The sequence below is a fragment of the Balaenoptera physalus genome (genome assembly GCF_965194825.1).
Source record: "Balaenoptera physalus genome assembly, chromosome: 2".
NCBI lineage: Eukaryota > Metazoa > Chordata > Mammalia > Artiodactyla > Balaenopteridae > Balaenoptera > Balaenoptera physalus.
In genome coordinates this window covers 41,152,286-41,173,354 of record NC_138883.1, presented here as the reverse complement: position 1 = coordinate 41,173,354, position 21,069 = coordinate 41,152,286, and the positions used below count along the sequence as shown (strand labels likewise).

At 44.5% G+C, this 21,069-nt stretch overlaps 1 long non-coding RNA gene across 2 annotated transcripts in view; it reads right to left on the bottom strand.

Annotated features, from left to right (window-relative positions):
* Positions 1 to 21,069, bottom strand: part of LOC309655394 — a 78,087-nt gene that overhangs the window by 37,411 nt on the left and 19,607 nt on the right. Inside the window, exons 2-4 of one of the 2 annotated variants that reach the window (XR_014260809.1) lie at positions 17,561 to 18,619; positions 16,362 to 16,410; positions 4,280 to 4,357 (exon numbers count right to left, since the gene is read on the bottom strand). This is a non-coding gene — a long non-coding RNA (uncharacterized lncRNA). Of the gene's footprint in view, positions 1 to 4,279; positions 4,358 to 16,361; positions 16,411 to 17,560; positions 19,092 to 21,069 lie in introns of those variants that run through there. The other variant, XR_014260810.1, reaches the window with a different exon arrangement.

Below are 21,069 nucleotides of genomic sequence, written 5' to 3'. Positions count from 1 at the left end.
GTCCTACCCAGATGCACCAACCGGTGATCAGAATTTTCAGGAACCACTGTATCTTCTGGGCAACATTTATATAAAAATATCCTAACAGAAACTCCACGACATTTTATTTCTTCTAACTGTATCCAGGTTGGATATCCTCAAATCCACAATTATTTAGGGAAAAAGATTTTGTATTACTACAAAAATCATGTTATGTTGTTAGCTGGTCATGTTACTAGCTGAACCCAAGCCTTTATTTTCTAGAATATAGTCATTGTTGGTTATCATGTCACATTTGTTGACAATGCCTGTCATGTAAACATGTTTGCATTTTATATGGATATATGTAGATTTACTGAGCATACTCAATTCCCAATTATCTGAAAACAAGTAAACTATAATGATACCAAAAAAATGCACATTTGGAAAAAATTAAATACCTAGGAAGTGACAAAGGCATTTACACATTAGACGGCATCTATTGTTTGGCACAACAGGGAAACAGTAGACCCCATGCTGTATCTACTGCAACCTGGGAATGCTCCTCCCTGGCCAGACACACAACTTATCCAAATAGCTTGGTTTCTCAACCCACAGCCCCTCTGGGGAACAAAGCAGTGGCCTCTGGTCTAGGTGTAGCAGCCTGCATGGCCAGAGATCCCACTCCCATCAACCACATGAGACCATGGAATTGGGTGAGGAAGGGGAGGGAGAAGAAAGGTGCAGGCCGTGGAGTGTTTGGTTTTGTCCCGAATTTCAAAACAACAGGCTCAGCAAAGAGACTATCTGTTCAGCTGTTTTTCATTTTAGTTTATGTTCCCAAACTCTTAAGAGTATTTATACATTTGGATTATGGTTACAGAAGAGTAAACATGCTCCTAAATATAGCATGTAATTTACGGTAGACAAATAAAGCCTCAGGATTACATCACTCAAGAACAGAAGAGCTCCAGCCTCTTACTCACAGGCAGTCACTGCTGTTTACTTTCAAGATTCCACCACATTTGTGACTCTACTTGTTTCTACAACTTTGCTGCTACCAACTGATGAAGTCCCTCCACAGACCTGTAATCCAAATTCCTCAAGAGAGAGAACCTGATTGGCTGGCCATTCTCAAGAGTCTTGTTGGGCTGTGGGATAGCTGCCTTAGATTCAGGTGCCAACCTCTGACCTAGGGTGGCAAGGTCATGTGGGTAAGTCAAGATCATCTGCAAGTGTGGCAGGGACTCAGATCATATCCGGCACGTTAGTGGAGGATTTTACTTAACATTTTCAACAGTATAAGCAAGCCCCTGAGCTAATCTGTGTAGGAGATAAAGATGTGGAAAAGACTTGATTCCTGACATTCTGATGTTGCACATGGTTATGAGGAGTAGGGGAGTGAAGAGTGACAGTGTCCACCTGATGCTGAATTTTAGTTCTGCCCTCAGTCAAGCATGCAGATCAATTGCTTAATTAGGGTCTTCTCCCTAATGAGAGCTCAGTAAGTGATAGTTGTTACTATGGAAACAGCAGATAAAGCCCTATACTGGAGCCTCCCACGCATAGTCTTATGTCCCACCCAGTTCTGCTGGGCCAAGAAAGGTTGGGGAGCAGGCATAGCCAGTCTGTGGAGGTGCAGCTGCTTTTGCAAATGGAAGAGAGAAGGGCAGGGGCAGCGTCCACAGAGGCTGCCACTGTCGTTCAAACAGCTGCTAACTCTTCCCCCAGGGCTGCCCTGAGCCCAGGTGAGTACTTTGGCTGGGCTAACGGGAGTCTCACCTGGGACTTGAGGAAGATTTGAGTGCTCTCAGCTCTCCAATCACCTCATCATCCCTGGCTTGTCAGCAAGTCAGCTGACACCACCCTTTCATGGGCATAGCTCCAATGTCTGTCTTGGAATGTGTAGATTCAGAAGAACTTCTCTTGCTATGTTCTTTGTGGCACCTTCAACTTCTTCAAAGCCATAAACCACAGTGGTTAGCTGGAGGTTCCTCCTGAACAGCAAGTGGCTGTTTCCCTGGGTGTCCCCGGCCTTAACAGCCAGCCTCATGGTCCCCATGCCAGGAGGAAGGTTCACATGGGGGCTCCCACCCACTGCTATGCAGGCAGGGTGAGCCCTCGGCCTCAGGTATATGCTTCCCAGGTCAGGGTGAGCCGAATTGAATGGATAACAAGGAATAGTTTATGTACCATTTTAAAGCAGACACTGCTTGGAAAGTCCATTCGGGTTTTAAGTTCAAATTGGCCAAATAATATTTCCACCACAGAACCTCAAGATCACCACATAAGCAAGACTTTTGAAAAATCACCTTTGAAATGTATTCCGTCAGGCTCTCAGCCTTTGGGAGCACAAAAGCCAGCACTGTGGTCTTGCCCGGATGGAACTAGGAGCAAGGGAAGAGGGGCAAAGGCCGTCCGCAGTGACTGCCCCTCCCTGCCAGGGGGACTTTTCAAGGGCTATGAATGGGTTGTATCTGTATGACTAAATTTGGTCTGATTTCTAATTTGTAGACCATGATTGTTGCTTTTTTAAGGGGAGGGGAGGGAGTGCTTTCATCTGTTGCCAGGGGCTTAGGTGAAGTCTCATAGGCTAGTTAGGGGAGACGGGTTGTGGCTGATCATCACCCTTTTCATCCGAGGGCAGGAGTCTGATGCTCCCTCTCATCCTCTTCTCCCAGAGGCCCCACACCACCACTCCATTTTGTTCCTGAGTCCTTGACCAGCTACATCCTTCCTAAGTCCCTCTCAGAAGAAGGAACATGGCCAGGGAACTGGCATTCCCACAAACTCCTCAAAGTCAACATAGGCCACAGAGGGGTGGGTGGGGTTGGGTGGCAGGGAGACCTGAGTTCTCAAATAGGATTATTAAGACTCACAGCCATAGAAAACAAACTCGTGGTTACCAAAGGGGAGAGAGAAGGGGGAAGAGCAAATTAGAGGCCTGGGAATAACAGATCCAAACTACTCTGTATAAAATAGATAAGCAACAAGGATATATTGTATAGCACAGGGAATTAGAGCCATTATCTTGTAATAACTTTTAATTGAGTATAAGCTGTAAAAATACTGAATCACTATGCTGTACACCTGAAACTAATATTGTAAATCAACTATTTTTCGATAAAAATAAATGAATAAAATGGGATTGTTGAAGCCTCCAGAATTGACTCTTTGGAAAATGCATTGGTCTTGAAAAGACCAGAGAACCCGCCAGGGACCCTTGGGATTTGTACCTCATTATCCCAGCCCTGTGACCATGTGAAGATGTGAAAGGAGGGAGTAGTCTTTTTCAGCCACCTTCCTAAGGAAAGAGACTTGTATGGAGGCCCACAGAAACAAGAGATGCATAAAACCAGCTTCAGATGCATCATTCCCTCCTTCAAGATACAGAACAGGACAGTTTTAGAAGGATATGCCCCAAAGAACATGGCTACTCTCTCCCACAACAATTTCACAGAGGGCCAGGCAAAGCCAATCAGACCAGCACCACCTAATGGCTGACACTGTATGCCTGCCCCGAGCCAGGTACTACCCTAAGCGCTTCCCCTGCAGCATCTCACTTAAATTCTCAAAATAATACCATCACATAGGCATGGTAATCATCCTATTGCTCAGATGAAAAACTGAGGCTTAGAGAAGGAGCCTGACCTGTGCAGGTGCCCTACTACTAACTGGTTAAGCCAGGGAATGAACCCAGGAAGTCTGCCTTCAAGTCAAGGCTCCTAACCACTCTGTGGTCCCCCCACAGGCAATCTGCTGAGTGCATGAACCACAGCCTTTTCTTTCCTTGCCTTAATCTCAGTTTCACACTGGAGCAAATGCCCCACTTGGGGCTACCAATCCCAGAAACTTCTCCTGCAACAAGACACTTCCCCCTTCTGGGCACAGCCTTTGTACCCCAAAGTCCTGCAGTCAATTCCACATGGCTATCTAGGGCTAAAGAAAAGTGAGCTGCAGACTCCTTTGTTCCCTGGGTAAATTCCATTTCCTTTTCTATTGTCTAAGGATTCTTAGTGATGTAACATTATACCCAGCGTATCCTGCTTTTAAAAAGAAGCTTCCATGGAGGTTGGCAAATTACCCCTCATAGCTCGGAGAATGATGAAGTCACAGGAGATTAGTGGAAGCCGTGCACCCGGTGTCAGTAATTACAGGCTCGGACGGGGAGGAAAGAAGGGATGAGGGCAGACGAGTTACAGCTGGGTGTGGGAGGCTGATCAGGACGGGTCTGCGAGGGCCAGGGAGTGGGAAGCCAGGCAGCTGGGGAGGTTATATCACCTCCCGCCCCAACCCTGTCCTTCCACCCTTTGCTCCTTACCTTGGGTTTCTTTTTTGATCTGTGTTTTTCCTCATCTCAGATCTCTTTGTCCATCTTCCTATACCAGCACCAGATGGCCTGTGAGGATCAAAATAAAAGCTCTTAGGGCATCCTCATGTCAAACTGTGTTTTGCTTCTTCATCTGGGTTCTCTGATCTGTATTACGTGGGAGAATCTGCCAGGAACACTCCAGGAATTTACTCCAGAGAAAAGATGGAAGGGACTAGAAAACAGAGGTCACCATGTCCACTAACCCTCAAAATGGGCTTATTCAGTTACTCCTTTTAATTTTAAAGTGGTATTAGTACATTTGATACCTGGAAATAATTTAATCTCTTAGACCTGTACTGTGGCTATTTAAATTATAAATTTAATAAAGGTGAAATAAAATTAAAAGTTCAATTCTTCAGTTGCACAGCCATAGTTCAAGTGCGTGTGGTGAGTAGCAACCACGCTTGACAGTGCAGATATAGAACATTTCCATTACAGCAGTATTGGGCTGCGCCTCACAGACCTGCAAGCCTTGTAATTGTCCAGCCGAGAGACTGAAGAAAGTGCCTGGAGACGGTGACAGAGACATCAGTGGTTTATTGGATAGGGAAACTTACAAGTGTGAAGCCAAGTCCTGGAACAACACCCGACTGAGTATGGCAGACAGCATGCAGGACATGGCATTACTGGTGAGGGGAGGGTAGTGGAGTAGAAGCTTACCATTTATAGGGGGAATTGACATCAGGTTGGCTCATCAGTTACCAGGGAAACCAGCAGAGGAGCACCTCCCTCACAGCAACTTGGGTTAACGATTCTCACTGGGGCAGATGTTTCTCTTTGATAACCTAGCATGGTGGAGCCTTTCTCGTCTAACACTTAGAACAATCACTAGCTGGGGCCAGGGGCAAACACACAGGCAGTTACTGATTAGGCTCTATAATTAAGAGGGAAGGTCAGTCAGGTGAGTAGGATATAAGTGAAGCAGGAACTAGTCAAGCAGGGGATGTACAGAGAGCAAGAGAACTGCCATCTTGATGCCCTGACCATACACTCCACCCCTATATACCCTCCACAACCCTCACAATCTTGATCTGTCCCTCTCCCAAGACATCCCTGGGGTCGTGTATGTAGAGATGTACTGCAACCAAATACCACAGTGCAATACAGACAACAGCAGCTAGAGTGTTAAGAGTGAGATGAGTTAGTATTATTGCCCTACTGATGACACTTCACTGGGTCAGAACTTCTGAAGGATGAGCTAAAAGATACTGTTAGCAATGAGGTAAACATAAACCCTCCAGACAGCCCACTCAGCACTTTTTGGAAACCACTTAGACAAAGACTCCATTCTCTATCATCTCCTCTCCAGGAGTAGTCTGAGTTCCAAGGGTGAAATAGGGGCTCCAAAAATTATCCTGACATTCAGAGTGGAGCATCCAGGACATGTGACAGCCTCTGACCTTGATGGCATTTGGATATTGGCTTTGTCTCTGCTGATGCTTTTGTCCTGCTGGGATCTCCAACATGTATGTTCCATTTGTTGACAGCATTCCCACATCAAAACTGAGAGGCTTCATCCAGGCTACCAGCCCTCTCAGTCACCTCCAGCCCTTTTTAGGGCATGTAGGAAACTTCCAGATGCTTCTGTAGACCACTCTGTGTTGAGGCTGCCCCAAGACCCCTCATGTGGCCACCCTCCGGCAAAGGTTCCCAGATCTCCAATTTCCTCCAAGATGATCTGTGGTTTTTATCTCTCCCCCTTTTGGACTTGGCTCAGGATGGTAGGCTCTGTGCCCATTCTCCAGAGCCCAGAAGGCTCTAAGCTCTAGTCGCCCATCCTTCAATTTCTTCCTTCCTCCTGCAAGTCAAACCCTTATCTCTTTTTGGGGGAGAAGACACCATTTCTTCTTGTGTTCTTCCTCTTTTCTATGGTTTATGCAGAGGTCAGCAAACTTTCCAAAAAGGGCCAGAGAGTAAATATTTTAGGCTTAGCAGTCCACACAGTCTCTGTTGCAACCATTCACCTCTGCTATTCTAGTGCAAAAGTAGCTATGGACAATACATAAACAAATGGGAGTGACTGTGTTCCAATAAAACTTGATTTACAAAAGCTTTACCCCTGCAGGCTGTAACTTGCTGACTCTGAGTTTATAGATTAAAGTCTGGACTCTAGGTCCTCTTGTCTTTGGCCCTTAGTATCGAGAAACAAGCTTTTAGAATTAAAAAGAGAAAAATTATTCAAGTGCCTGGCTCTTACATTTAAAAGTCAGATAAATCTACTATAGATTTAAAAAATCTACCATTGAACTCAAATACCAAGAATTTCCCTCTTTCTTCTAGGATACTGATCCCACCCTAGGCGGAAGGCATTTAGAAAGTCCCCACGGATATCTGAATGGTAAGAGAAAGGATATGGGTAAAAGATTAGAAAATAGTTAAAATCATAATATTTCTCAGCTACAGTACAAAATGGACTAGGAGTTCTTATCTGTGATTGTGAGGATTCATGAAAAAGGGTATTTTGTAAAGCGTGCCTCACACATTGTCAGGCACATTCCACAAATGCCCATCCCTTTCCATTACTAAACCTCTAGGGTCAACACTGATGTCATGGGAGCAACAGCTGGAAGGCTTGCTCTCTCCTAAAGTACCTACAGTCATCAGCTTATTGAGCTGAAATGCATCCCTTTTTCCATTCTTAAAAAAATAATGCAGGTTTCCCCCAAAGGAGAAAGTTTGAAATTCTCCTTTTTCTTAAAGCCACATGGAAGAAAGCTGGGGGCCAGATCCTTGGGGAAGGAGCCATCAGCCGGCTGGTTTTGGAATGGGAAAAAAACCCAGTATCCCCTGCAGGAAGGTACTGCTTGTCCATTTTAGAGGAGCGGACACTGAAAATGAAGAGGAAGGCTAACATCACATTTCACACACTTCCCCTGCATGAGTCAGGACTTTCTTGGTGGCAAGTGATAGAAACTTAACCAAACTAGGTTAGGCAACTATGGCTGAACAATTAAACTGTGGCTGGTTAGGAAGGCAGCTGGGCCACAGGAGCACTCTCCCCGCCTCTCCTGGGCCTTTCTTATCCTCTGTGCTGGGCAGACCAGATTCCTCCCTGTGGGAGGCAAAGCGGCTGCTGACAGTTCCTAAGTCTCAATCCCTCCTCCACTGTCACTAGGAGGGCAGAGATTCCTTTCTCTGCAACCACTTTTAAAAATTCCAGGGAATGGGACTTCCCTGGTGGCACAGTGGTTAAGAATCCACTTGCCAATGCAGGGGACACGGGTTCGAGCCCTGGTCTGGGCAGATCCCACAAGCCATGCGGAACAACTAAGCCCGTGCACCACAACTACTGAGTCCGTGTGCTACAACTGCTGAAGCCTGTGTGCCTAGAGCCCGTGCTCCGCAACAAGAGAAGCCACTGTAACGAGAAGCCTGCGCACCACAACGAAGAGTAGCCCCCGCTCGTCGCAACTAGAGAAAGCCCATGTGCAGCAACGAAGACCCAACGCAGACACAAATAAATAAAATAAATAAATTTTTAAAAAAATTCCAGGGAAGGACTCTGATTGGCCCAGCTGGGGCCACGCATCCACTCAGCTGACGGTGCTCATCGCGGTCCCCATTCCAGCCATGCGGGGGAGGTGGCAGGCCCAGGGGTGGGTGACAGGCCCCCATCTTTATCCTGGCCCAGGCCCAGGACAGTAATACTTTGTTGTGTTGGTCACGTATAAAGTTGTTTGCTACCATGTTGACGCAAAGCTGACAGATTTTTGTTTTTCTCAGGCAAAATCTGCGTTTTAGGTTGATATCTTGGAAACTCTGACTGTCCTTAGGAAAGTGTCATCTGAACTGTGGGCCTTTACTGACTTTGTCCTTGGTTAGGCTCTGTGGTGGAGGCAGGCCAGTGAGCGTGTGATGAGCCCGCCCTTTCTGGTGATGTGATTCGGCTCCTGTCACGCTCCGTTTCTTCTCATGGTCATTGAGTCGGCCTAACGCAGCCCCTCAGCAGCCAGCCCGGTGTTCCCCAGGGCTGAGGATCTAATGTCAGTAGGACACGATTCGATTCACATTGAAGATGGATATTAAGTCTTTTTACTCAGGGTCTTGTCAAGAAAAACAAATCTGCCTGCTATCAAAGGCAAAGAAAATGCCCCTTCCCGTAACAGCAGTTGTCTGTGTTCACTGATATCGAAGAGCCTGTCTGTCCCCAGGCCTCTGAGGCGGTTTTGTCAAGGTCAATTCGGCTGATCTTTTTCAGCAATAACCCAAAGAGGATTAAATTAACATCTGACCTTTAAAGAGCTTTATCTTTGGGGAACCAGGCTAATTAAAAAATTAAAAGGCTGCTTTTAAAAAATATTTAGTCCACAGCCTAGGGAAAACATGAACACACTGCTTATAGTGGCAGAAATATCCAATAGAAAATTCCAAACAGCAAGCTAGATCTGTTATCATGGATGAACTCAATGTGGAGGGTTCTGGAGTCAAGCAGAAGTGGGTTCCAATATTGTCTCTGCTGCTTTTGAGTCGTGTGGCCTCAGGCAAGTGTCTGCTCTTCTCCAAGCTCTGTTGTCTTATTTGTAAATAGGCGTTGTTGAGAGGACTAAATGAGATAGTACTTGTAAAGCCCTGTCATTTAGGTTAGCTATTAATATCACTTGGACGTGTTTACATTTTTAAAATTTAAAATTTAGCTCTACTTACTGGCCCCATCATGTTGACAGTTGAATAGGATCTCTTGACAAAATGGCTGGGTATCCTATGCCCAGAACTCAGAGAAACCTCTAGGTTCTGAGATGGCTCTACTTTGGACCAGATGTTACCAGCACAGATACAGCAAAGCCAGCACCCCAGCTGCCCCTGTACTCAACCAGATACCATTATGACAACTCTGCTACTACCAAAGCCATCTTGAGGAAATCATAGCATGAGAAGAGGGATGGTGGTGCTGTCCAGGAAAGCTGGGAACATTTCCGTCCTTTAAGTTCTGTTGTTACTTTTCCATTCAAGGAGATACTGATCATTGTTAAAGATTTTCATCCAAAGCAGTGTTCTTGATATTGGTTTTCCTTTCATCAGTTTATATAATACTTGAACTTATCACTTTTGCATGTTGACAAATATCATAAAGCCATAGGGACTCTGAGATGGCCTAAAAATAAGAGCATGGACTCTTCCTGGGAGAGAGTTTAGTCTAATTTCAAAGGCCTCTAGCCTCTTGCTACTCAAAGCCTGGCACATGGACCAAGCTTGGACATTACCTGAGCACTTGCTAGAATCGCAGAAGGGCTGGGCTGACCCCAGACCTATTGAATCAGAATCTGCAGTTTAACAAAATCCCCAGATGGTGCCAATGCACACTACAGTTGGAGAAGCACTGTTTTCATCCTTGGCTGCACAACAGAATCACCTGGGGAGCTTTAATAAATACCGATGCCTGGGTCCCGCCAAAAGGATCCCAACATAATTGGCATTGGGATTTTTTTTAAACCTCCCCAGCTGATTGCAATGTGTAACCAAGGTTGAGAACTTGCGGTCCGGAGACATTCTTTTCTCTAACGCATTCCTACAATATTTGTCTCTCTAAAACTGAAAATCTCTCAAGCTGCAGTGAAGGCTCATTTCATGTTGTTTATGTCAATGGACAGATGGCCATTATCTAGATAATGCCGAACAATTTGAAGATTCACTTTGAATTGTAAAAATAAGCTTTAGGAATTTCTTCTGAAACTTTGCCAAGGTCTCCACATCCCTCTTTTATTGTGAAGTCCAGAACTAGACCTAGTCCTCTAACACAGCCCTAAACAGTGCCGAGCATCAGCATAAAGGACTTTTGTGTTCTTCTGAATGAAAGGTACTGTTATAAATAAAGTCAGACCATTTGAATAGGGCGTGGGGGAAGGGAGCAGCTTTAATGGCCAAGCAAAAGATTCTCTCATGCCTACACTCAGTCTGGGAGTGAATGAGCCAGTTATACTAGGAGAAAATCCACCTTCCCAGTTTTGAGCTTCCCTAATGGAGCAATAAATGTGCTGTTATTTAACCAAATAATTCATAAACCTTCTTGTATCTGTAATTCACGGACAACCAAACAGATAAACTCACCTGCACCAAACTTTTAAACAGTTTTACTGATTCAAAAATTTGGCTGATGTCACGAGCATAAAAGTCACCTGAACCTTAGGCCTTAGAGACCAGTGACCTCCAAACCTAACTACTCAACTTATAAGAATCACCTCTGCTGCTTACTAAACACATATAGACATTTGGGCAAAGGTATTTGTGGTTTTAAAAAAGAGCAGTTCTTCTCAAACTTTAATGTGGAGGTCTTGCTAGAAATTTAGATTCCCATTCCATAGGTCTGCGGTGGGGCCTGAGATTCTGCATTTCTAGTGATCTTGAAAGTGATGCTGTGCGGTTGCTTCCCAGACCACACTTCGAGTGACAATGTCCTAGTAAATTCTAACAATCAGTCAGTTGGGAGACCGGAACTTTAGGCATCTCAAATATGCCTGAAATACGAAAAAGCTCATCTCCAATGTTTATCAGCGGCTCAGGATGTGTCAACGAGAGTGGGACATAGGCTGATATAAAGTGTCAGTGGGCAAATTCAATTTCAGTTGGTGGAAGAAACTTGGTTGAGAATGTTTAATTACATTCATGCTTTGACGACACAAGAAGAGACTGGAATCTTAGTTCCTTTATTTCTCCAGTGATATATTCTTTAAGAGTTCACCAGCAAACACAAGGGCAAGAGGAACCGTTACTTTAAATTCATATTATTTTAGCTGATGTATCTGGAGCACGGTGATAAATTAATTATGACGTCTGGTCTGATTCACAATCATATTCTAACCCAATTTACACTTCGCATTTGCAGAACTGAAATGTGATGCATTAAAATGGTGCACACATCACAGATTTTTCTCTTCACTGAACCCATGGAGCGAGGCGCTCTCTCAGCATTTTTATTGAAGCACCTGCCGATAGGCCCAGGCCAGCAGTGAATCCGGCCTCCTGCTCCCAGCAGGGAGGCAGGGAGAAAGGAGGATTCGACGCTGAAGACTCAACCGCTGCGTAACGGGCAAAGCCTGCTTGAGAGAGGGAGTGGGAATCCTTAAAAAAAATAACTTCCTGGCTTAATGACCGAGGCAGGCTTATTCACCGGAAGAGGGAGCGGCGCGGGGTTGTTACTAAACATAACAGATGGCAGCTGTCTGCGGCTATATAGGGCGCGCTGACAAATCCCCCGGGCGGCCCCTGGCGCTCGGGGGTGCGCGAGAGACGCGGCGAGCGTGGGCGCAGCTGCCCGCCCGGCTCGAGGACGGGGAGGAGGCTGCCCGCCCGCGAGGCCCGGGGAGTGCGGGGTTCGCCGCCTGCCCGCGCCCAGGCCCCGCGGCGAGCAGGGCTCCGGACGCCTGGCGGGCCGCGGCTGATCCAACTCCCGGGCCGGGCAGGCGGGCTCTCGGTGGCTTCACCTGACCCCGCACCTGCTGGCACCCAGCCCCCCGCGACGCTCGGGGAGGACGTGGACCCGCGCCGCCGGCTCCCAGGGGCTTGTTAACGACCGCGCAACTACTTATCCCGGCCTACGATGCTCCGCGCGCAGTAGGTGTGCGCTGATGAGTTAAGACGCGCCCTCCCGTCGTCAACCTTAAAAAGTCCCTGTGTGGTTAGAGAAGTGGTTGGCACACACACACTAAGGATGACACCGAACCACGTCTGCGGGTTAACTTTGTGTGAAATGGGTCCCGGCCATGATTTCCATGCGGTAAACCTATTTTCCAAACCCTAAATCAATCATCCACACACTACCTTTTGATATCTGTCAAACGACTTTTTTCCTACGATTTAGAAACTTTTTCAAATGGGGAAAATCTTACAAGGCTAGAAAAATTAAGTCGCTCTTAGAGATACATTTTAAAAATTACTTTAATTGAAATACTAAAATGAAATTGGACAGCACTACCAGTGGGGTACACTTCCTGAAAGACAGGGTGAGGGAGTTAGGTAGGTTTCTGAGCTGTGGCTGCTCCTGGGGCAAAAGGGAGGGGATTTGGAAGTCTGAGCACTGAATAGCCAGGCATCACTATAATTTTCAAACTGCAAAGACCATTGAAGATTGAAGGCCAGACAAACTGTATACATCAGACAGTTTCTCTCTAAATCAGTGGGAACTGCCGGACCAGGGGCAGAGGAACTGCATCTGCAGTCTTGGGCTAAGGTTCTAGGTCTCTGAAACGGGCTGCAAGAAGGGCCACAGGGGGTCGTGGTGCATATCATGGGGTTCACTCTGGCCTGTGTGGCAGAGTCCACGGAAAAGCCTCCTGACCCCACCCCTCATGGGCTTCTAGCCTCTCCGTCAACAAATGTCAGAGACCCAGCCTTCCTTATTTTCTTCTCAGTTGTCTTGCAGCACTTTTCACTGAAGCTGGGAAAGGCTAAGGTTCATTCATTCATTCAACAAATGCTTATTAAGAACCTTCTATGTGCTAAACCCTGGTGCTCAGACTCAGCAAAGCAGGTGAGAATCCCCGTCCCCTTGGCGCTTGCAAGAAGCTAGAGAAATCGATAAACTCTATGGACAGTGTCAACCTGAAAATGAGCTGGCACTAGTTTCCTGTAAATAGGATCCTTCCTTTTGACTTAAGGAGAATTCTGACTCACTGAGGGTCCTCCCTACATGTGAAGCTATTATTGTATTCAGTAATGAAGAAGAAGGCATAGCTGATGGAGGAACCCATGTGTTTGAAAGAATAGAAGAAAGGTCTAAGTTCTTCTTATGACTTTATCTGGTGGAGGGGTCTTTGGCCACATGCGAACCTCTCCCCGGTAATGTGGGTCTGTGGATAGAATAGGAGTTTGACTGTGAGGCTGAAAGGAACTTGGACTTCATGTCTCCATTCCTGGAAACGCTTAGGTCAGACAGAAAAGGCAGGGCCTCTGGTACTCACCTTCACTGGGACCACAATCTATTAACCCTGTTTAACTGTCCTCACCCCCCTCATGTCCTCACTTCTCTCCTTCCTCACCTTCAAGTCCATGGCCAAGCATTATAATTATTCCCTTGTCTCTGCCACAGGATCTGTTTCAGTGGTTTCCACAGCCTAAAAGAAATTGTATATCCACCCTAGAAAAGCCAGAATAGACTAACTCACATGTCAAATTTCTTTGCTTTTGGCCATAGCAATAGTAATTCATTGTGGTGATGCCGGCTGAGTATTTCACCACTTATTAAGAAGTATTTGGAAGTTAATACCAGAATGTCACATCAGGCCACAATGAATATTAGATGTAATTGACTGCACACCCACAGACACACACACACACACACACACACTCACATTCATGCTTAAGTCAACTCTATCATAAGCTTATACATACCCATATTACAAACACAGGTTTATTTATTTTCTTTTAATCCCTGTTTTCTATATAGAATCTGGATTTTAAAAACTCCTCTTTATTATTGCTATAGGTTATGGTTATGGTTACACTTATTCAAGAGGATTTAAGGTAATATATGGATGAATTTTAAAAATGTTTAATAGTTATGCATATAAAAGTATATTTGAAAAATATAAATCACCTATCAAACCATCATTTCACAGAAAATACTTAGGAGGCAAACAAGATTTTAAAAAGTGAGTTGATAAAATATATTAAGATAATTATAATGCACATGGTACCCACATATGACAAAAATAACATAGGCAATAAGGAACGCCTAAAAGTTAAGTCATAGGTTCACAGATGATCCAGGAAGACCAAAAAAGGCAACTGCAGCTGGCCCTGCAGAAAGGGCCCTTAACGTAGTCTGCCGCAGTCTGAGTCTGCCAAACATTCCATCCGACTTCACTAGCAGATAAATAAAATCAGGTACCCATGGCTTGAGATAAAAATTTTTTCCCACAACTCTAGAAAACTATGCCATACAATTTTATCAGCAGAACACTTTCCGGCTCACAGGACATCTGTGTTTAATGTGATCATGGTTTTAGATCTTTAGATCTTGAAGGCATTAGAAACATGCCAGAAATCCTCCAGTCACAGAAAAGCTGTTTCCTTTAGAAATCACCCAGTGTTTAAATGCCTGTTTGGAAAGTTCTGTATAAATCATGAGCTATTTTTCACTTCCCTTGAACATTTTAACATTCAACTCTAAAGAAGCTAATTTTACAGAACTTCAAAACTTAAAATGGATTTACTTACATTTTTATAAGAAGAAACAATCAGACTCTGAATCATGCAGTGTTCTTCAGGGGTAATAATGACCTTAGCAGGATGTTTAGCATGGCTGGTTCCTGGTGCTAAATGCCAGTGAACTCCCTCTAAGTCTTTGTGACAATCAACCTGCCCCCTTCCCTGCACATATGCACATTCTAACTGCCCTCAGTGGGGCAGTAGCACACTGGCTTGAAAACACAACTGCCTTACTTACTGAAGAGAAACCTGAGACCCATAAAGAAGTGATTTGCCCAAGGACCTACACTAAACTGGTATTGTGTCGGGTTTCCAGACCGAAAAGAAGAGAGCCGGGACTTCCCTGGTGGCGCAGTGGTTAAGAATCTGCCTGCCAATGCAGGGCACCCGGGTTCGAGCCCTGGTCTGGGAGGATCCCACATGCCACGGAGCAACTAAGCCCGTGCACCACAACTACTGAGCCTGCACTCTACAGCCCGTGAGCCACAACTACTGAGCCCACGCGCCTAGGGCCCGTTCTCCGCAACAAAGAGAAGCCACCGCAATGAGAAGCCCGCGCAGGGCAACGAAGAGTAGCCCCCGCTCGCCACAACTAGAGAAAGCCCGTGTGCACAGCAATGAGGACCCAACACAGCCAAAACTAAATAAATGAATAAATAAATAAATTTAAAAAAAAGAAAAAAAGAAGAGAGCCTCAGACGACCTCACGTGCTGAGGGATGACTGAACGGGAGGTGAGGAAACCTAGGAGACGTAACAGGGGTGGCCCAGCCAGATCTAACAGAGAAGCAGAGCACGTTGCTACAGTTGCAGATTGAGCAAGTGTGAGCTCTCAAGGGATTCGGCCACCAGGTCATCTCTCCTAGGGGCTCACGGGCATTGGGGACACTTCTGACCGCATCAACCCCTGCCTCTTTTTTCCTGCTTTGCTTCCCCTCAAACTGTTTCCTCATTGCCTCTGCCTCTTCTACCCTATTTCTGACTGTATTACATTCACACTTTCCGCAAGAAAATACTAATGGGATCATTGGACATCGCCAGTACAAAGCATGCCATTAAGGCTGAGTTTTCTTGCCCGCTACCCCAATGGTGCAGTCCAAAGCTGATTGCTTTGGCTTAGGACCAACAGCCTATTTCCCCAGCAGGGGGCAGCAGAGCTCGTCGGCATCTTAAGGTCCTATTGCTCAATGTGGAGTCTGAAGCCAGACTGCAGGGATTTGAGTCAGCTCCATCCCATAGTCCTTATGTAACTTCAGCTGTTTGTGCATCAGTTTCCCATTGGTAAATTGATAAAATGACACATTGATAGTATACACCCCAAAAGATGTATGTGTGTGTGTAGAACTGGAGCTTAAAAGTATTTAGCACTTAGTAAGCATTTGATGAAACTAGCTGTTTTTGTTGCTGCTACTATTATTATTAATAAGGAGAAGATGGATGATGATGATGATGATGATTAAAGTAGAAAGTTAGAACTTGTATCTCCTGGCCCCTCTTCCCTGCTCCACCAGTGCTTTTTCAGACTTTTCCACTCAAGTATCTCTACTGGCCAAAGGCAGTGAAGATGCAGACCCCAGGAGGAGGGAGGGGAGGCGAAGGTTCTAAGTGTCCTAGTGTAAGTCTGATATTTGAAATCACTTGTTTTATCTTTTTTCACTTGTTTTACCTTTGTTTTATATTTAGTTTCACATATCACTTACACAGTATGAATAGATTCAATGTGCTTTTTAATATGCTATTCCTTAATATAGCCATGCCTGTTCTAATCAAAATGTTTTAAATTACTTACCAGATCAGTTCAAATGTTTAGTTTTTGTCCAAAAAAAATTTAAGAGAAATTAATACCCCAGGGAGTTTCCCTCCAAGCACATGCCCAGGGGTACGCATACCTCATTCTGTGTCACCATAATTCTCATGCCTTCGTGGTTTGAGGTTTTCCTTCCAGAAAGATCAAACAGAAAGACATGCAGTCAGTCATTAAATTGTCAAATATTTATAAAACAATTTTGTGGAAGACATGTAATAATTACTACAGAGGATTCAACCACACACCACCTCTAATCTCCAAGAGTTTATCATGTTTAGCCATGCTGGTGGTGGCTTCGGGATGTGACTCACATCTCTGCCTTCCCCAGCTGGTGAGGAGGGATGTAAACCCATTTGTGCCCAAATTTCAGTGGCTCCAAGACCCTTTCTCCCTACTTGGTCGTAGAAAACCCTTCTTTTACATAGTCCCCTCTAAGAATCCCAGGGTCCCTACAGGTATCCACAAAGTAGTCCCATTGGTCCCTTGCTGCTGCTGGTAGTCAAATACAAGTCAGTCATAGGATCCAACAAATCCATGGAGGTTTCCCTCTAGGCTGGCATCTGCCCATGGTGCCACTGCTAGCAGCAGGGTGCCAGCAGGGCTGAAGACGTGCTATGCCCCTATTCCATTATTCTGAAAAAGAAAGGAGAATCTATTTTTACTTTTGCCCATTTGGGGGTCTCACAGAAAGCTCTTGAGCTCCCAAATAACATGAACTGAGTGATACCCTCTATCTCTTGCCACCGGAGCCAGGACTCTGTTGCCTCCAGCCTCTAGATTTCCACAGAAGTGCTGTCTGAGTGTTACCTTATTCTCACTCCAATCAGTGCTGTCACCACTGCCCAGATATGCACAGGGCAGGAAACCCTTCTTGGCCAGCAGACCAGGCTGTGGCTGCTCTGAGACTGACAGAGGCTGCACCTAAGGCAAGAGATGCTAGTCATCACTCAGGGAGAGTGAGAGGAATGTGTCTAAGCTGCACTCAGCTGGAGGCTGCTTGAGCCCTGAAGTGTTATGGTCCTTCCTGTGCACACAGAGCCCCACCTCTCACAGCATGTGATACAAACAGAGGGGACTCCTACCCCATTTCCTGAAAGCGTTTCCTGTAACTTGGTTTTGATTATGGCTGTATATTTCCAAACCCCAGCTGGACAAACACAAAATCTTTTTCACATAAATCAGTGAATACAAATAGCTCTGGGGACCCCTTCCAGGTCCATGGGTGTGCCATACTCTCTCACCTCAGAGCCTTTCCCATGCTATTCCCTCTACCTGTCTTACCTTTCTCTCTCCTTCCTTAGGCCATTCACTCTGAGTAATTCTTATTCTTCCCTCAGGTCTCAGGTCTTTCCTCAGAGAAGACTTCATCGACCCCTGGCCCCCACTTCTGAATTGGATGCCCTTCCACAGGTCTCACATAAACCCTTCAACTTTCCTTTCTTATGATTACACTTTATAGTACTTGCTGGTTTGATTGTCTCTCTCCCCTGGAAGATTTAATCCTGTGAAAGTGGGGATCATATGGTAAAAAGCCAGTCCTTGCCTGATGTTCAACAGAGATGTCATCAGCACTTGTTAACTGAATTCAGGAATGGAGGGTGGCTTAGCGACACTCTCCAGAAACTTTCTGTGTCACATGGTAAAGAGGAGAGAAATAGCTGTTGGGCAGGATATATTCTTTTGGTCTAAGCCATGTTCAGATGAACAAAATGACCAAATTGTGGTACAGCCAATCAGATGCTTTAGACCATCTTAGGAAACTATTTGACTCATCTTAAATGCAATAATATCCAGGACAGAGAAACTGATGATGCAATCTTACTCTCCAAAACAGAAGGTCTGGCAGCCGCTTAGTCATGTTGTGATGACCCTGCTGTGATAACTAATGCCTGACATAGGGGACTTGAACTTAGGAAACCCTTAGTTTGCAACTTTGACTTAATAGTAAAGCTCCCCTTGCATTAGCTTTGCCAAAACCACAGCTGTTAGAGTAGCTGCCAATAAAATCAGCACATTTGTAAAAAGCAGAGAGAAGTACGGCGTAGAGCAAAGAGTGGCCGAGAGGAAAGCAGAAGATGGAGCCCCAGCTCCTTCACTCCACCTTTCTGAGTCTCATGTGTCTAGAAAGAGGAGCAGGATAGAATGAGCTCTTCCTGCTCTGCCAGCACTGACATTGGTTACCACTCTGGTCAAAGGTCCACTCCAGGCCAGCATTTGGCAATAACATTGGTCACTGTACCTGAGCTTTCTGGGATGTGGGGCTGCACAGTAGTTAGCAGTCTGGGTCTCAGAGAATTGTGACCTGGAACACTTCTCTTGCATACGCCTCAGTTTCCTCGTCTGTAAAATGGAGATGATGATAATAGTACCAACTTCATCATGTTGTTATGATTAAATGAGAGAAGTTCTTATACATGAAGTACTCAGAACAGTGCCAGGCACACGGCACGCCCTCAATAAATATTCCCCATTGTTGTTCAGTGACTGTACATGGTTTATAACACTTCCATATTCTTGTACTCTGTGTGTGTGTTTTAAAGTTAGAGCAACAAATAGGTCTTCTATCATTAATAGAGCATTGGGAATCCTGCCTCAGTAGGAAATGTGATCAGCTCCCATTATTTCCATTTCAAAGGAGCATTTGTGGAAGTCAGGTAATTGCATTGCATTTTGAACTATCTTATAAGCTGTGGCATTTGATGGTGAAAATTGAAATACCTATACATTATTTCTTTTAAAGAAAGGAAACCATGGTGATTATTTATTTATTTATTTATTTTTGTAGCATCACAGTGCATTGTAAAAGTAAGAACTCTTTGAAAGAAGGGATATTATTTTTAAGGGATATATATTAAGGGATATTATTTTTAAGGCATATTATTTTTAAGAAGGGATATTTTTCTTTGTCATACCTTATATGATTGCAAACTTCCTGGCATATTCTCTAGCATTTACTGGTAGGTTACAAATATTTCTTTGTACATTCTCTGGGTAACACCCAGGAAATGGAAATAAGCAAGAGCTGTACTTAGCAAAATTCAGTCTTTCAGATTTTCAAAACAAATTTACAGTTGAGCCAAATAAGCAGATTTATTTTTAGTAGTCCACAGAAGTAGAATGCAAGAAAAACATTGGCTTTCTTATGGGAAGATTTACTCTCTTATGATTAATTTATAAGTGGGTTATATCATAATGAATAATTCAATCCATTTTCTAAGTTTATTGACTTGTGAATTCAGTGAGTGAGACTTCACTATAATTTTGAGAATTCTTGGGAGGAAAAGTCAGGTATTTAGAAAAGGGGAGGAAAGGCTTTTTATTTCTTAGTTATGAAAGAGAAATCTTCCATTTTCGTTGTCTATATTCATGGCATAAAGAATCTGTCAGTCACAGAATCTGCCACCCATCTCATCTAAACTCTAGAGGACTCCGTGTCAATTGCCAGAAAAATCACAAAGAGAACAAATTTCATAATATTTATTTTATCTTATTTTTATTTTTGGCAGGGTCACAAAGAGACTCAAAGGCCCAGAGTAAAGTACATGGGATGGAAGAAGATCGTTTTTCTACTTCTTTGACTGATAAAGCTAAGAGGCCCTTTCAGGGGCTTTCTAGTCCAGCATGGGCACTGAAGTGGATTGGGTGAGCATTACGGTTTTCAAAGATGTTGCAAAGACTATGAAGCAAGTCAGTGTGCCTATGTTTCTGTTAGATGATAACTATAACTTGTTACATGATTACTATTTGCCATGATAATTTAAAAATAAAACCAAGAAAGCATTTCCAATTCAAAGTAGCATGGTAAGTCCTTGTTTTAAATATCCACCAGCCCCCTGCCTACCTCCCAGAATAGAGAAGAGAGTCAGGGAAATGCTAACCAGGTCTGTCACTGACAGCACTGAGTCACTCTCACAGCTTCCTAGGTGATAACATTTTCTAATATTTGCTTATACAATTTTAGCAATAAAAATGATTATCAACATTATTGGAAGTTTTGACTACTAATGGAATTAGTTAGATAGCAGTTAATGCTATAGAGTATAAGTCTATATCAATTTTTATTTACTTTTTTATGTTTCTATAGAAGCAAAATATAAACATAATATTATTACAATTTTCAATGATTAATGGCATTATTATTTTTGTACTACAGCCAAAACAGTACAATTTTCAATGGTTTTAATCAGTTTCCCAGCTTCTACTCTCTCTCCACAGGGCCTTCTTAGAGCCAAGCATGGTCCTGTTGGTCACCTTGCCCAATACCCTCTTCCACAGGATTAAGTACACACTTGTCAGATGCAGCCTCTTTCTCCACAGCAGATGCAGCCACTCCCCTTCCCCAGTCTCCGCTTGCCTCAACTCTGTGCTCCAGCAAACTGGACTATTCAAGGGAGGCGACTTTCCCTGCCTACACCATCTCCACGTGTTAAAATCCTAGCCATCTTCACTGCTACTAGGCACATAGTAAGCATAGGTTTGCCCCTCTGATTACTATGTGCCAGACAGTGCCCTCAGCACACGATCCTGCATCATCTGGTGTAGTCCCCACCACAACCCACGAAGCGGGGAGTACCACCATACCTTTACAGATGGGGAATCTAAAGCATAGAAAAGTAAAATGACTTGGCCCAGGTCACACTGCTGGTGTGTGGGATGGACCCAGGACTAGAAGTCAGGTCTGCGAATTCCAAACCGCTTCACCACGTGGTGCTTTACGTCTCTTTCAAGAGCAACCACAAAGCTTTGCCTAATTTCCCACCCGGTTTTGATAGCTTACTCTTTAGAACTGG